General features: G+C 42.7%; 1 protein-coding gene across 1 annotated transcript in view; it reads left to right on the forward strand.

The window, feature by feature from the left end:
- The window catches only part of PCSK6 (proprotein convertase subtilisin/kexin type 6), a 1,486,774-nt gene that overhangs the window by 275,062 nt on the left and 1,194,762 nt on the right, over positions 1-16,950 (forward strand). The gene's annotated exons all lie outside the window — the stretch shown is intronic.

Consider the following 16,950-nt stretch of genomic DNA (forward strand, 5'->3'; position numbering starts at 1 on the left):
TAGCTGGTCCAATGCAGGATTTTTCGTTGAATTCCGCAGCTTGTAGGCTACTATATCTAAATATATAACCAGCACTATAAGTCCCAGTATTCATAGAACAATACTTGAACAGGACCTGCTCGCACTCAATGTCCTGAGATATATAACAACTATGGTTACTCAGCATCTAAACTAAGGTAGTGATATTGGAATCTGTGACATGCAGGTTACATATAAATTAGTGCCTCATGTTCTCAATTCAAAGAGATAATGATCAGCAAAATGTTGTCTCTATTAATGCCGCAATGTGCCACTCAAAGAACTCCATATTTCCCTGCAATTGAAGGTTTCTTTGTACTGCACCCTAAGCAGTCCTTTACATGTGCACCTGGATACACAGGGAAAATAGAAATTATTTGTCAATAAATCAATCAGAATTTATAAAGCACTGCAAATCATCCATGAGCATCTCAAGGTGCTGGAGTTTCTAGCTGTTTCATGGTGCTCTGTTCATTCGAACAGCTAGGTCTTCAGCCCTCTCCCGAATTCCCAGTGCGATGCGGCATTCCTAAGGTGCAGGGGAAGGTCATTTCAGGCTTTGGCCACCAGGTGAGAGAAGGAGCGTGCTCCACTGTTGGCTGGGCAGATCAGGGGGATGTCTACTAGGATAAGGTGGGCATATCGCAGGTGTCTGGCCAGGTGGTGGAAGATAATTTGTTGGTTGATGTATGCTGGTCATTCATTGTGCAGGGCTTTATATGTGTGGGCCAGCATCTTGAACTGGCATCTCTTCTGCATTGAGAGTCAATTTAGCTTCTTGAGGTGCCGAGTGATGTGTTCCGTCTAGGGTGGTTGAAGATGAGTGTTGCTTCAGAATTTTTTATTGTCTATAGTCTCTTCCTATAGAGAGAGTGTTGCTGTAATCCAGCCTGCTGGTGATGAGGGCCTGAGTGACGGTCCTCGTGGTGTGATTAGGATCCACCTGAAAATCTTACAGAGCATGCGTAGGGTGTGAAAGCAGGTGGACAATACTTATTTTACCTGTTTCTGCATGGATAACTTGCTGTATAGGATGATGCTAAAGTTGAGGGTGTGGTCTGTCTGGACAGGGGAAGGGCCAGGTTCAGCAGGCCACCAAGTGTCATTCCATGGTGAGGTGTTGTTCCCAAAGATGATGACTTCCATCTTGTCTGTGTTGAGCTTGAAGCAGTTATCCTTCATCCAGTCGGCAATGTTCACCATACATTTGTGGAAGTTGGCTGTGCCGCTGGAGGGGTCTTCTGACAGTGAGAGGATGAGCTGGGTGTCATCGTCATAGGAAATGATGTTGAGTCCATGCGATCTGACGGTGTTGGCCATGGTAGTCATGTTCGTGTTGAAGAGGGTAGGGCTGAGGGACGATCCTTGTGGGACACCACAGATGATCTTCTTGGGTTCCGAGGTGAATGGTAGGAGACTGATTCTCTGGGTACTTTCGGTGAGGCATGAGGAGATCCATTTGAGGATGTCTCTCTGGGTTCCAATTTGGTGGAGTCTGTTGATAAAGATGTGATGGAAGGCGGCTGACAGGTCCAGGATGATGAGTGTTGCGGTTTTATTGTGGTCCAGGAGGGTCCTGATGTAATCTGTGGCTGCAATCATGGCTTTTTCGGTTCTGTGATGGGCTTGAAATCTGGATTGAGAGGTTTCCAGGAGGTTGTAGTGTTCTAGGTGTTCGGTGAGTTGCTGGTTGACTGCCTGTTTGAGAACCTTTGCCGGAAAGGAGAGGAGGGAGATGAGCCGGTAGTTCTTCAGATCTGCTGAGTCAGCGAATGGTTTCTTCAGGAGGGGCCTCACTTCAGCGTGTTTCCAGTATTCCGGGATGGAGGCTGTGGTGATGAAGGTGGTCAGGACTTTCTTGAACTTGTTGCCTATCGTCTTGCTCCCGCTGTTGAAGATGTGGTGGGGACAAAGGTCCGTGGGTGCTCCCAAGTGTGCGGAGTTCATGATGGAGATTGTGGCTTGAGTTGTGAGAGGGTCCCAACGGGTGAGCAGTCGTTCGGGGTTTGTGTTCGTGGGGGTCAGTAGGCTGATGCTGTTGGCAGCCGGGGGTTGGGGTTTGAAGTTCTCATAGATGGCTGAGATCTTGTCATAGAAAAGGTTCCGCCAGGGTGTCACACAGTTCTTGGGAGGGGGTGATGTCATTTCCAGTGGCTGCAGGGTTGGAGATCTTCTTCACGATGACAAACAGTTCCTTGCTGTGGTTTGTGCTGGCTTCTATGTTGTCTGATAGAGTCTTCTTCTTTGTTTCTCTCAGGAGACGGTGGTACTGGTTGAGTGGTCTTTTGAAGGTGGTACGGTCTCCTGTCTTTTTGCTATTACTCTACTTCCTTTCTAATTCCTGGCAGTTGCGTTTGGAGGATTTCAGCTCTATGGTGAAAAAGCTGGCTCTTCAGGCTGGTACATTGGGTTTGGATGGTGGTGCGATTGTGTCGGCGCATCAGAAGACCCAGTGGAAGAACTACTTCGCAGCCTGTTCTGGGTCAGATGTTGTGTCTGAGTTGAGAGCATTGTTCCACCGGTCTCCTGATATCTTTTTTCATTTTCTGAGTGTGGACCCGGGGGGTGTGGTGCCAGTGCTGGTCGATCCTGAGATGGTGAAGTGGATGCTGTAGTGGTTGGTCCTTTTGTTTGGCTTATTTAGAGTGAATTAACTTGAGGCATGCAGCAAGAGATGTTATTATTACCCAACTCAATGGTACTAATTGTATCAAGCGGGAAGGAGAAGCTAAGTATATCTATTCAGGATCCAGATTTGTGAATATCCAAGTCATACACTAAGGTGGTGGGAAGGCTTAGACCCTATACACCGAGGTCCCATGAGCCTGCGCATAGTTCTGTGTATGTACAGAATCCATGAAATACCAGCAGTATGTTTATTGACCTACTGAACTAGTTACCAGCAAAAAATAGCTTGGTTCAACTCTCATTTCGAAATGCATTAAGGCACTGAATTACTAATGCAGTTTTTAATTTAGCATGCATTTACATTGTCCATGTTCTAGGGCCTATTTAATGTACTCACAGGGGTGTTTGTGCAGTGGTATTGTATCTCACTGAATAGGTTGAATTCCTGTTTCTGAGCTTTTACCATTTAATTTAGTTTGTAACTTCTTAGTGTTGCACGTAAGTATATTAATAGTATTATAAGGTATAGTATGACCGAGCCTTTTGGCTCATTGTGAGGCCTGCTTGAAAACCAGTGAAGGTAATACTATATTCAAATTATTGATTCCATTCGGTATGGTAATTAGTAGGTGCTATATTACTGTACCGGTAAGAGTTTGGCTCTTTGAATGAGGAGTCATTATGGAACATTGATTTATTACAATTTCCCCGAATTTCAGTGAGATTTCTACACAAGATTCTGGTTGTCTTTTGCTGACAAAGGTCTAGGCAGATAACTCAGATGTGCAGGTTTTCCCTCAAAGCTTGTAATCCCAATTTGGCCGCAAAATGGTGATAATAACCAAAACAAGATTCATGGGAAACCCGTAATGAGGGATCCTTTAACGTATTTAGAAAATGTCACACCACAAAGTAAATTATCAATTGGAAATGCAGAAAGTATTAAATACATTCATGACCACTGTTTTGGATTACATTAACCATCTTCATTTGGGGCTGCTGACTACTTTGATTAACAAACTCTGTTGGTCAAGAACTCTTTAGTGTGGTCTGTTTTAGCAAATGTTACCACATATCTCAGACTCATTGCAGACATCTGCTGGAGTGTCATCTTCAGTTTAAGGCTCGTTTTATCACCCTGTAAAAATTCTCTGAGGGCAAGTATCTATTGTAAGCGAGATGTTGTGTCCTTATCTCCCTCGATAAGGTTTCTGTTTTGACAATTATCTATTTTTACCCTTCCATGTGTTAGCAACAAATGAATAGGGGACCCTGTCCTCTATTCTGGGTCTGATGCTCTAGAAATCTCTGTAGCCGTTTGATTTCTGTTAGTAGGTTTATAGGTTATGTGCTTTTGGAGTATTTTTCAATTATAAATGCTTTTTGGTATAATTATTGGGGTCCTTTTTTAAATGTATGTGTTATGCTTTAAGAAGAACTTTTGTTCAAGAAAGTTCTCCCTGAACCACTATTGCTAGAATATTGTTTATTGGCCCCAGGTTCTGGGAAGTAGGGCTGCCCCTGTTTATTGTAACCATTTAACCTGCTGGAGTCATTTTTAGTGAACAGGACTCTTACTCCCAGTTGTGGGGATTTTAGGGCCAAACCTTTCCAGCATCCCTGCGGAGTTCCACAGAGTTCTTCTCCCAGTCCCTCCTTATTTAACTTATGTCACCCTTCCCCCTTCCGGTGAACCTGGTGCGTTCCTTTGGTTTCCAGGTGACATCATATGTTGATAACACCCAAATCATTGTTTCCATCCCTGATGATTGAGACGTGGTAGCAGATAGGTTCAGGTCTGGTATGGACGAAGTCACTACGTGGATAAGGTAGAACTGGCTTAAAATAAATGTGGAGAAGAATGGGATTGTGTTTTTTTGGGGTGGAAAATTCAATCTGGACTGACCGTTGGTGGCCGGAAACTAGAATTGCACTTCCTGTTCCAGTGGCCGTGGCTAAAAGTTTGTGGGGTATCTTTGCTAATTCTTTGATATTTAGCACCCAGGTCAATACAACTGTGAGTTCCAATATTTGGATCATTAAGACCTTGAAGACGATTCTGACCTTTGTTCCTGAAGAGCTAAGGGTGTCAGTGGTCATTGCACTTATTACCTCACACCTTGACTATTGTAATGCCCTCCATATAAATGCCAATAATACTCACTATATAAGCTTCAGGTCATCCAAAATGCTGCTGCTTGGCTGGTCCTGGGGTTGCCTAAACACATCTCAGTCAGGGAGGGTTTGGTTGCCGGTGAGAGAGCAGGTGACATTTAAAGCCCTGGCACATAAGGCTCTTCATCAACAGGCCTCATTCTATCTTAGGGCCGACTTTAATTGGAATGCTCCTAGCAGACTTTTGAGATCGACAGGACAGAGAAAGGTGATAGTTCTGAGGTTCCGGGAAAGCGAGGTGGGGCAACAAGCCTTCATGGTGGGAGCTGCTAGGTTGAGGAACTCTCTTCCAGAAAAGATTTGGAGGCTGGAATCCTATGCTACTATCCTCAGGTAGTTGAAATCCTGATTATTTCTAAAACTGTATGTTGGACCCGAAGTCACCGGTCCACCTAGGGTAGAGTGGCACAAAGTGGGAAGGCCTAACTTCAGGGCAGCTTGTCGTACTTGCACCACACTCAGCACAGCACCCCAGCGTACCTCCACCAAAAATGACACCACACCGTATTTAGAAAAGGTAGAAAAGCTTTATATTTCCTTTAAGTTTGATTTCCTGTGCGATACCAATCAGAAATTCACATTTTAGACATTTCCATTGGATTTCCTGCTTTTGTAAACATATGTCATGACATAAGATTTCGTTGCACTGGCGAATCTTACTTAGTCACAGCTTTAGAAAGCGGGCTAGATGTAATAGATTAACTCAATTAATGACTCCTTCCTATATAACAGTAAAAGAGAAAGGCTCTAGGGCAGTTGTGCTGCATTCTTTCACAACTTCAAGGCATCAAGCAACAGAATCCATGAAATTAAATACAGGTATGTATCAGATCAATTTACCACAGCACAAAGATAAAAGAATCAGTGAATTCTTTGAGAAATCAATTAGGCAGTTAATTGTTCTAAGAAGGTAAACATTTAGAAGCTTGAAGTTCAAGCAGACAGTTGTATTATAACAAATGGCAGTGCCCTTGAAGACTCAGCAAAGTCAATTAGCTTCCACCTCCTGGCGATTTACTTTCCTCTTCTTTAAAGTCCCTCTTTTGCGGAACTGTGTTGGGGAATCAGTCCCGTCTTAAGTGCTTCCCTCCACTTCAAAATTGGGCTTGGATGTTCACAGTTCCCCCTCCCCTTCTTTCTACTCTTTTTGCTACTTCCAGCAGACCCCAGTTAAGTTATGAAGGCAGCAGTGGGGCACTCTCGCCACCTGAGGCCCCACACAACACTCCGGCGATCTTACCGGCTTCCTTTAGGGTCCTTGGCCCAGCCAGTCTATCCAGCCGATACCTGCAACCCGGACGATCAGGCCTGAATTGGGGATTTGCCGAGTCTCCCTTCTAGCCGTCCCAGCTGACTCTGCGTCTCTCCCTCTCGCTCTTCACAGAGGGAAGGATCTTTACCCGGGCTCGGCCTCCTTCGATCCCGCCCCTTTCTTACTGATGCTCACTCTGTCAGCGTCGGAGCGGGCTCCCGCTAGGCCACAGCCACACCGTCTCCGCCTCCCTGAGGCACCACCACTCCACTTGCCAACACCGCCTCCCCCCCCAGGATCTCCTCAGTGGGGGGGCCCGCAGACGCTACCAGCCATGGGCAAAAGGGCGGCAGCCCAGCGGTAGGAGCTTCGACTGGGCCAGCAGCAATGAGGTAAGGTCCGCGCAGAGAGCGCCGATGAACCCAGGGATAGCGGCGGTGACTTACCCTGCGCTTCTATCTGAAGTATAAGCTCAGGTGGGTTTCTGGGGGGCGGCTAAGAGTCTTTGCGCACCCAGACTCCAGGCGGCAGCAAGGATGAGAAGTAGGGCAGAGGTTTTGAGCCCCTACAGGAGGCAACAACACGCACCCCTCAACTCCCAGCTCAAATGTCCTCAGCTCACCAGAGTTAGTCCAGGGTTCCTCTATGAGGGGGCACAAGGGGGGAAGGTGTCTCAAGGGAAAATGATGATGGCAGGGCTAGGTCAACAGGCAGGGGGTAGCGTCAGCAGAGAGGGGTAGCAGGCTCAAAGACAGTCAGACCCCCCCCCCCCAGTGCACCAACCTTCCCACTTAGAAGCCTTAACTCCTGACTAGTCTCACTTCACACCAAATGGCCGACGCAGCCCTCCTCTATTTATAGCCTGGGCCAGAGTGACTAGAGTGGACCAGAAGGTTCTGGAACCCCTCCTGTCATCCTATGGCCCAAGGCTCTGAGGTGACAGTTGACAGGCCACCATTTTGTAAAGGAGCTCCTACTCTTCTTCCATTTTAAAGGAGCGCCTGCGCCTCATTATTAATTGGTAACAATGGGGCGCCCAGAGACCTAAGGTCAAAACCAAAAAAAAAAACATAGTGAACGCAAAAATAAAAGGCAAAAAGGGAGAAAAATAAGGAGGGACCACCCAAAGGGCTGACAGGTCTAACACTGTATAGCCTAGGTGACTCCCTGGCATGTTTGCTGCATTTTCTTTCCTGCTAGGGATGTCCCCTTCCGTTTGATGCCTTCTTGGTGATTGCGCTTTGATACCTTTTTAGTTGGATGCGCTATATAAATTTCAAAATTCTAAAACAATTCTATTCATTTGATGGTCCCTCTGCTTGTCTCCACAGTGATGGAGTGTCTCGGAGGAGGAGATGTAATACAGAAAGTTTTGATTTAATCTGGGTGCTAAATTTCACATTTTTGTGGCTTTAAACTTTTTCCTGTTTTATTGAAAACTTGATGACTGGATCTGCCATTTACAAAGTAGCAAATATGTTGAAGTGTTTTCTTTTAAGTTAGGGTAAGGACTTAGAGTGCATCAGCGACTAAAGAGAACGTGAGCTTTTTGTAGGGAACACTTTTCATGGAGTGGAAACCTGTGGTGCATATTGTGAATAGTTTGATGTCTGCTGGTTTACTGAAACTAGATGGAGAGGGTGGCAAGATGCGTACTTGAGAAAGCACACAGTGCAATTGTTATATATGTATATATGTATATATATATATATATATATATATATATATATATATATATATATATATATATATATATATATATATATATATATATATATATATATATATATATATATATATATATATATATATATATCACAGAAACACTCCCTAAGCCACCTCCAAATGCGTTAGATCGGCGAAGCTAGTAACAGGAGACGGACCACAAGATCTGGCCATAGGATAATTTTTTGGCACAGGAAAACAGCCATATATATACATTACACATATTTACAGTCTAAGCTTGAGCCGTAAATGATCTGTTTGAATCACACAAGTTTTTGGTCTAGTGCCAAAGCCAGGGTTAGTACCTAGAACCCATGCCTACAGGTTTGAAGACTAGCATGTTTGCCTCTACATCTCCATTTCATGTTCAGCATCGTTTATCGTGGGATCCCTAAGAGTTGGAATATGAACATCTCTTTCTTCCAATCTATAAACCTTTTGCACATGTTTTAGTTTTTTCTTTCCAAATCCATGTGTCGCTATTTGAGGTCACCCAGAAACATTTCTGGTGTGCCTATCAGACCGCCAAAACAGACAAAGGCAAGCCTGGGACATCTCGAAACCTGACGCTGCAAACCTTGACACCAAGCAATGACAAGTTATCTTCATGTTTGCCTTGCATCCTATCACTTCTCCTACCTTAAGTGACCTTGTGGTTTTGTGCAGACCGTGGGAAGGGGTCTTTGTCAGCATAGAGAAGAGAGATTGGCATTAGCAAAGGTTTACCATGAAAACTTGGTTTGTAGTCAAAATAGAGAGATGTGAATATCTGTTTTTTTCAATCTCTTTAACTCGACTCAAGGCAATTAATGAACGGGACCATTGTGTCTGTCAGAGACTCAAAATAATCAGAAGGCGGGTTTCACACCGTACCCCGTTGATTTCTCCTCCAAAAATAGGAATTTCAGAACTTTTTCAAGTACTAGCTGTGCCATTTTTTTTATTATGTTGGATATGGGCTTGCCACTACGTTCCCGTGCTATTGGTTGCCTGGTTTAAATTCTGCTTCCACAGAGGGGCTGAAATTCCAACTTTTAATGAGAATTGTATTGTTCAGAAGTATAGTAGCAAAAGAAGCAAACCAAGTGAACGTTTTCTGTTGTGTTGAAATAGCATCTTTCATTAACATTGTGTTTGGAACTGATTTATATTTTATTTGGAGTTTTTGCATTGTGTTTATTCTTCTTGTTTGTAGTTGCTTCAAAGCTCTTTCGTATGGTGCGTCTCACAACCAAATTTTGAAGGAGGAGTTATTTGGAACTTTTTGGCATCCATAGCTCCTAGATGTCTGCAAACAAAATGGACCATCATACCTCTGTGGAGTCTGAGGAGGGCTTTAGACCTGAAGCTAAGTGCATGAAATACCGTAGGAGGGATCCGTGTGTGAGGAGAGGTCCTGCAGAGCCTCTCTTCACTCGCCGTTTGATTTATACCCCTGCTCTGTTCAGGGAAGCCAGCTTTACCGGTCTTGTAAGTGTGTTGGAGCACCAGGCCTTTGACAGGGAGCCATGTGCTCTCTAGTGCAGCTCTGTCTGTGCGAGGCAAAGAGTATTACTAAGCTTTGTTTTTTTTATCGGTGTGAGACTAGCATTGTATAGTGTTGCAGAAAGGAAAGAACACAGGCTAAAGATGATACAGGCAGAATAGTTGTAGGCCCTGTGAGAATTTATGATGGTCTTGGCTTGGAGTCCAGAGTAAGTAGCATTACACTATTGCATAGTTAATTTCTGAAAGAATCTGGGTGATCATTTGTAGTGTTGCCAACCCACTCTCTATTAGCTCAGCACTGTCTTCCAGTCCAGGGCCTATCTATTACAAATCATTGTTATGAAGTGTGCATATCCAATTTGGTTCAGTGTAAGCAAACCATACCTAGAAACCACTTAATGTGGTAGGTACTCAGTTGAAATACCAGAACCTGAAACATTGAGCCCTGCTACCATGATCCACCGAGGAGTGCCTAATCCACTGGGATAGCCTTACTTGGGGGACCAAGCCTGCGAGTTGGTGCTTCTAGAGATCGTGTTAACGTGTGGACGAATCTTTATTTCAAAGTCGAACATCATCATCCCAGGTTTTCATACATTTTAGTCAGTTTCGCAGGGAAGTTTATTGATATATGTTAGAAAACTAAGTGTAAGGGCAGTGCGTTCTATGGGATCCAGCGCTGAATCTCCTGCTTAGATGCATAGTTTATTCTGGTGCATCCAGTCTTTTCAGATCTTACAGGGCACGGCTTGTTGCTCAATGGACGACTTGTGTAGTATTAAACAAAACTTTCTGTGATCTGCAAACACACAATAGTCGCTTTATTCTGAAAATCTTCCAGCTTGCTGTCTATTGGGCTTTTGCTCCTTTGTATAGGTTAAGTGCTCAATGTGTGGATTGGCCTGATCATTTTGCCTGCAGCTATGCTCACACTCTTCAAACACCTTTAGTAAATAAATGGTGGAAAGTTGATTTTTTGAACTGGAAAACGATGTCTATGCTTTGCCGATAATGTTTAATCTGGGTTAATTTAATGACCTACAATTCCTTTTTAAATGTGTCACAAAGGAAAAACATTGTATCGCCCCACTTTACATCTTCTTATCCACTCTAGTATACTGAGGAAAACATTGGGACTTTTAGAGGAACATAAAGATTTTTTGGTAATAGTCCCTGCTGGATGTTGACGTCCAGCTCCGGTCACAAATTGTACCAAATTAAAGCACAGTAGCCCCAAGACGAGACTTGGAAAGATAAATAATTATTTTACGAGCTTTTCGGGTTTATTTGCTAAATAAACACCCACCCAGAACTAAATCACAACATGATGCAGAAGTAATGTTCATAATAAGGACACTGCATTTTTAGCTGTACCGTTTGTCAAATACAAGTATTACAATTATTAATATAGAGTAGACGCATAAAGTAGATGTACCGGGGAGTACCGGGGACTGCCTGGAAGGAAAACGTCCCAAAACAGCTGAAAGAGAAACCGTATAAATCATCTTAGGCTCATGTTTCAGAAAAGAGAACAGGATAAGATCAGTGAATTGAGTGAAGATCAAATAAAATATGTTCATGTACAAAGAAACCGGCAAAAGTTGTTTTTGGAGATCTTGGCTGCATAACGTGCCTCATTTATGAAGACAGGCAAGTATGTTAAAAATTCACACGCATGATATCCTTACTATTTAAAAAAAAAAAAGCTGTAGTATTACCCACTGCTGTGATGTTAATTTCAGGACATAATTTAGCTTGGAGTTGAAATGATTACATTAAGGGGTCGATTCCGATTCGGGAAAAAAACCGTCCGTACGATTTGTATCCGGAGCCCTCTCCGTACGAATCGTACCCGTCTGTCCGAGTCGCGAAGTACGATCCGTATTCCGTCAATCCGCCTGAATCGTCGCGATCCGTACGTATTGCAAAGCTGAAACCGTGAACCGTATGACTCGTACACATACCGTTCGACTCGTACACTTGCCGTACGACCCGACGAGTACGATCCGGACCGGGGTATGAGGACGCGATTCGTACGGTCCACGTCAGGTAAGGGCGAGTCGTACGGAAAAGCACCCAAACACATACACACCGTACGGTCCGTACGCCCCATAATCGCAGGAGTACGCACTGTACCCCTACGATCATGGGGTGTACGAGCCGTAACCCCATTGTACGATCGGTGTACGAGCCGTACCCCATGTACGATCGTTGTACGAGCCGTACCCCCATTGTACGATCGGTGTACGAGCCGTACCCCATGTACGATCGGTGTACGAGCCGTACCCCCATTGTACATGTGGGTACGGCTCGTACATCGATCGTACAATGGGGGTACGGCTCGTACACCGATCGTACATGGGGTACGGCTCGTACACCGATCGTACAATGGGGGTACGGCTCATACACCGATCGTACATGGGGTACGGCTCGTACACCGATCGTACAATGGGGGTACGGCTCGTACACCGATCGTACAATGGGGGTACGGCTCGTACACCCCATGATCGCAGGGGTACGGTGCGTACCCCTGCGATCATGGGGGTACGCACCGTACCCGGGGGGGGGCGTTCCGCACCTGTTTTTGCGCAAACTCTGCTTTTACGGCTGTTTTCCGCTCCCGTAGAAAAAGGGTCGTACGGTGCGTACCCGACACGTATCGTACTTGTTGGGTCGTAAAAACCAGCCGTGAACCGTACAGATGTCACGTACAGCGGGTTCCGAGGGAGAATCGTACGGAGATTAGAGTCGTACGGTGTCTTGTACGACTCGTACGGAGTACGGCTCCTGGTACGAATCGTACTTCGTCGTACGTACGGGAAGTTTACAGGTACGATTCGTACGGGGGAAAAACACTCCGTACGACGATTTGGAGCGCTTTTTACCGGATCAGAATCGACCCCTAAATGTGACACATAAGTGTGTTCACAATGTAGCCTTGAACACTTCTTGGGTTAATTTGCTAGCGGTACAGGGTCTACCACCTGTTGGAAGTACCCATCTGTTCACTCCCTTTTAAATACTTTGATTTCAGTTCTTTGGTCACATTTCTACTTAATTCGGGTGACTCAAACAACTCATCTTATCAACAGGCATGGACATATGTATAGTACAGATTGATGGGCTTAGGTCACCCCTTTGGCATTTTTTTTTACAGAGTTGCCATAAACTGGGTGGGATGTTCTTAATCACAGAATGTTCCATGGGAGCTTTGAGTAGTAACTTTTTTTTTTTTTTTTTTTTATTGAACAAGACAGTAGGAAGACATTGGTACATTAAACTCTTCTTAATTAGACAAAAATTTCCAAACAATATACAAGAGACAACCCTAGAATATACAATACCACAGCGAAAGTGCAAAAACTGCAATAGCGTATGACTAAGCGTACCGATATTAAAGTGCTAGTGCAAGATAGTGCAAGGAAAACAACTGATATAATACATCGAAATTTCTGTTATAATTTATAGGAAGAAAAAAAAACTGCCAATATAGCGCAACGAGGATATCGAGGATATCATTGCCATTTTTAAAGTGCTAGTACAAAGACGTGCAAAGTTGGCTAATATAAAAACAGCTGATAACATTTTTTTTTTAAAAAACATCAAGATTACAATACGGTTCATAAAGTGCTAGTGCTATAAAGTGGAAGAACCGCCGATTTAAAGCAGCAAAAATATTATTGCAATTCTTAAATTGCTAATGCAGTATCGTGCAAAATTGGCTAATATAAAAAGAGAACTGATATAAAGCATCAAGATTACTATACGTTACATAAAGTGCTAGTGCGATAAAGTGCAGAAACCGCCGATATGAAGCAGCAAAAATATTATTGCAATTCTTAAAGTGCTAATGCAGTATCGTGTAAAATTGGCTAATATATACGATAAAGTGCACAAACAGCCAATATAATACAGCAAATATATACTTACAATTCTTAAAGTGCCAATGCAATAACATGTAAAAATTGACTAAAATAAAGCAATAGTAAAACATCAACTTCCTTTTATCGATTCCAGCTTTTCAAAATATTTCCAGTTCCTTTCAAATCTTGCAATCGCATCCACCCTACCTGCATAAGCTCTCTCAAAATTACATGTTCTTCTCATTTTATTAACCCATTTTAATTGACATGGGATCACCGCAGATTTCTAATTTTGTAAAATCAAGGACCGTGCTACAACCGTAGAAATAAATACTTCTTCTGATTTATTGAACCTATTCCTTTCTTTACAAATACCAAAAAGGGCCACCTCTGCTTCTGGTAATAGTATTTTCCCAGTTGCCAGCTCCATATCTGTGAAAATCCCCTTCCAGAAGGATTCTAGCTTTGGGCAGGAGAAAAAAATATGATACGAACCACCCTAACCCCTATTTTTGCATCTAAAACATTTATTCTCACATTCAGGGAATATTCTCTGCAAGGCCTCCGGGGTATAGTACGCCAGCCAGCGAGAAAGAAAGGACATTCGCTTATAATTAGCTGCTCGGAGTGCTTTGTTTCCTAAATTGCAGACTACTTCCCAGTCTTTATCTGAAAAAACGCACTGTGATGTGAGGCTTATTTTTTCTAGATGACTAGCAATTACAGGAGATGATCCAGAAAGGAGTAACTTTTTATACCAGAATCCTATACCCTTGTGTTTCTCCCCATATAGAGCAGTTAACAAGACATTGGGTGTAGTATCTAAGCCCCCTATCTCTTTTCTTATAAAATAAACCAGTTGTAGGTATTCAAAAAACATAAGCCGCCTAGGATACGCTCTATCTATAACCGTTTGCCAGCTAATTACCGTATTTTGAATAAGTAGGTGTCTTATTTCACAAAATCCGGCAGATTCCCATTCTATCAGGTGATTCAGAGATATCTTGAGACCCATTTTGACGCATTCTAGCTATTTCAAATAAATAGACCCATCTGAACCGTGTTTTTTAAATAAAAGCCATAATCTTGATGCGTACCCTATCAGTGTCTTGTATCTTGTTTTCTTAGGAAGCTTTGCAGTTTTTAATAAGAAAAAAATTTGAGAGCCTGATTCCTCTAGCATTCTATCTAAAAAAAAATTGTCTCTTGCCTGTCTAATCCTTAGTAATCCTGCCACTATATCGAAAAAAGCTGCTTCGTAGTATGTCTTAAAATGGGGAAGAGCGAGCCCACCTTGGTTTATGGAGAGTTGTACCACCGAGAGCTTGACTCTTGAGGCCTTTTTATTCCAAATAAATCTTCTCATCATGGATTCGAGTTCATTAAAAAAAGCCATATTGACTTTAATCGGGATATTACTAAACAAGAATAAAAGCAAAGGCAGTACGTTTATCTTTATCAATGCCACTCTGCCAATCAATGACAAGGGCAATAGGTCCCATTGTTCAAACAGGCTCTTTATTTTGTTCTTTGTTTTTATATAATTCAACCGAAAAAGTTCTTGATACTCTCTGGTCACATAAATCCCTAAGTATCTTATTGGGTCCCGTTTTTCTGCTTGAGACTTAAGATCTAACGGAAGAAATTCTAAATTAGAATTTAAAATAAGAACTTCCGTTTTTTTCTCATTGTTCTTATACCCCCCGATCTTCTCATATTCCTTAAACTCTTTCATGAGATGTAAAATATTTTCTTTATCGGGAGCCAAATACAGAACAATATCGTCGGCAAACAGTTTTAACTTTGACATTCCAGCAATGGGGGGAAATATTGCATCATTGTTCCTTATTTTTATAACCAAAGGTTCGATAAAAAAGGTAAAAAGCAGGGGAGATAAAGGGCAGCCTTGCCTAGTACCGCGATTTATTTTAATCTTCCCTGCTTGCCTAGCATTGACTATCACCTGAGGTGATGCCACTTCATAAATATTCTGTAACATACAAATAATTGGGGCAGGGAATCCAAAATAACCCAAGGAAGAAAATAACGCTGACCAGTTAACTAAATCAAATGCTTTTTCTGCATCAATCATTAAGATGCATGCAGAAATTGAATTAATATTAAAATAGTCTAACGCCTGTATCAAATATTCTGTGTTAGCTGCCATATATCGACCGGCTATAAAACCCGTCTGGTCGTGATGGATTACCTCCTGGGCTGCAAACACAAATCTTTGAGCCCAGATTTTCATAAGAACCTTGTAGTCCGAGTTCAATAGACTAATTGGTCTGTAGGAATTCACATCCACCGGGTTCTTATCTTTCTTGACGAAGCTAATAATTGTGGACTCTTTAAACTCGAAAGGAACCTTACCGCCTACTCTAACATAATTAAATACGTTTTTTAAGGGATCTTTTAGTTCATTCAAAAAAACCTTATAAAATTCGATCGGGAACCCATCCATACCAGATGCTTTTGCTCCCGCTGTTGCTTTTATGCTGTTTTGAATTTCCAGGGAACTTATTTCGCAGCCTATTTGATTGCACCTAAAATCGGAGAATTTGGGAATATCCAAATTATCAAAATATTCCTTGATCAATATTCCCTCCACTTGAATATCTGTGGAGTAAATTCTCTCGTAATGATCAAGGAATATTTTCGCAATTCCCTAGCTCCGAGTATCTATTCCACCTAGAGGATCTTGAATTTTCAAAATGATGGAAGACTCTTGTTTTTTTCTAATTGAATTAGCCAGAAGCTTCCCCATCAGTTGACTATCTTCGTACAGCCTTTGCTGAAAGGCCTTCGAGCTGTTTATCTCTTCCAGAGTGAAAAAGTCCCTAAGCAATACTTTAGCTTGTTCCCATTTATTAGGCAATTGATTAAGTCTTAATGCATACTCCTTCTCAGTAGCACACTGGAGGGCAGATATTTTTCCCTTTCGAACATTTGCCTTATTACTGGAAAATGCTATAATCTGTCCCCTGGCTGCAGCTTTAAATGCGCCCCATACCGCAAAAGGCTCCGCTGAATCCTTATTTACTAAAAAAAAATATTTCATCCTTTCTTTGAAGCCTTCTACCCAAACCATATTCTGTAAAAGGGTGCGATCCATCTGCCACCTAGGATGCTCCCCTTCTATACCTTCTAGCATCAGTTCCACTTCAACCCTCCCATGATCCGAAAAGGGGTTACAACCTATCAGAGCGCTGGAAATTTGAAGTGATCTAGAAGATAAAAAAAAATCGATTCTAGAGGCTGTATGAAACCTGTTAGAATAACATGTGTAGGACTCTGTATTGGGATTCAGGGAGCGCCAGGAGTCCCGCAGTTGGTATTCTGTCATAAAAGCTTCCAGCACACCTTTCGTCTTTGGTTTTAGTTGCTTCTTATTCTTGTTAGAAGTATCCCTCCTTAAGGGCCGAGGTGTCATCATAAATTGGGCCATAGTAGTTCACGAAATTAAATACCTTTCCCAACAATTTTACTACAACCCAAAGCCATCTACCTCTAAAATCTCTTCGCACCTGCACCATTTCCCAGGGAAGATTCCTTGAGAAATAAATAGCGACTCCCTCTGGGCAACCCCAGCAGAGAAAAAAAAAACATGAGAGAAATATCTTGGCAAAAACAACTTTGGAGAATTTGTCTTCAGGTGTGTCTCCTGAAGGAAGACCACCTGGGGATTAAGGGCAATTACCCATTTCAAAAGGGCTCCGTACTTCTGTTTGTTGAGCAATCCATTTGCATTAACGGACAGGATGTTACATGAATCAAATCTCATCTGCAAATCTGTAAAAT

Source organism: Lissotriton helveticus, chromosome 3_1 (genome assembly GCF_964261635.1).
Source record: "Lissotriton helveticus chromosome 3_1, aLisHel1.1, whole genome shotgun sequence".
In the NCBI taxonomy this organism is placed as follows: domain Eukaryota; kingdom Metazoa; phylum Chordata; class Amphibia; order Caudata; family Salamandridae; genus Lissotriton; species Lissotriton helveticus.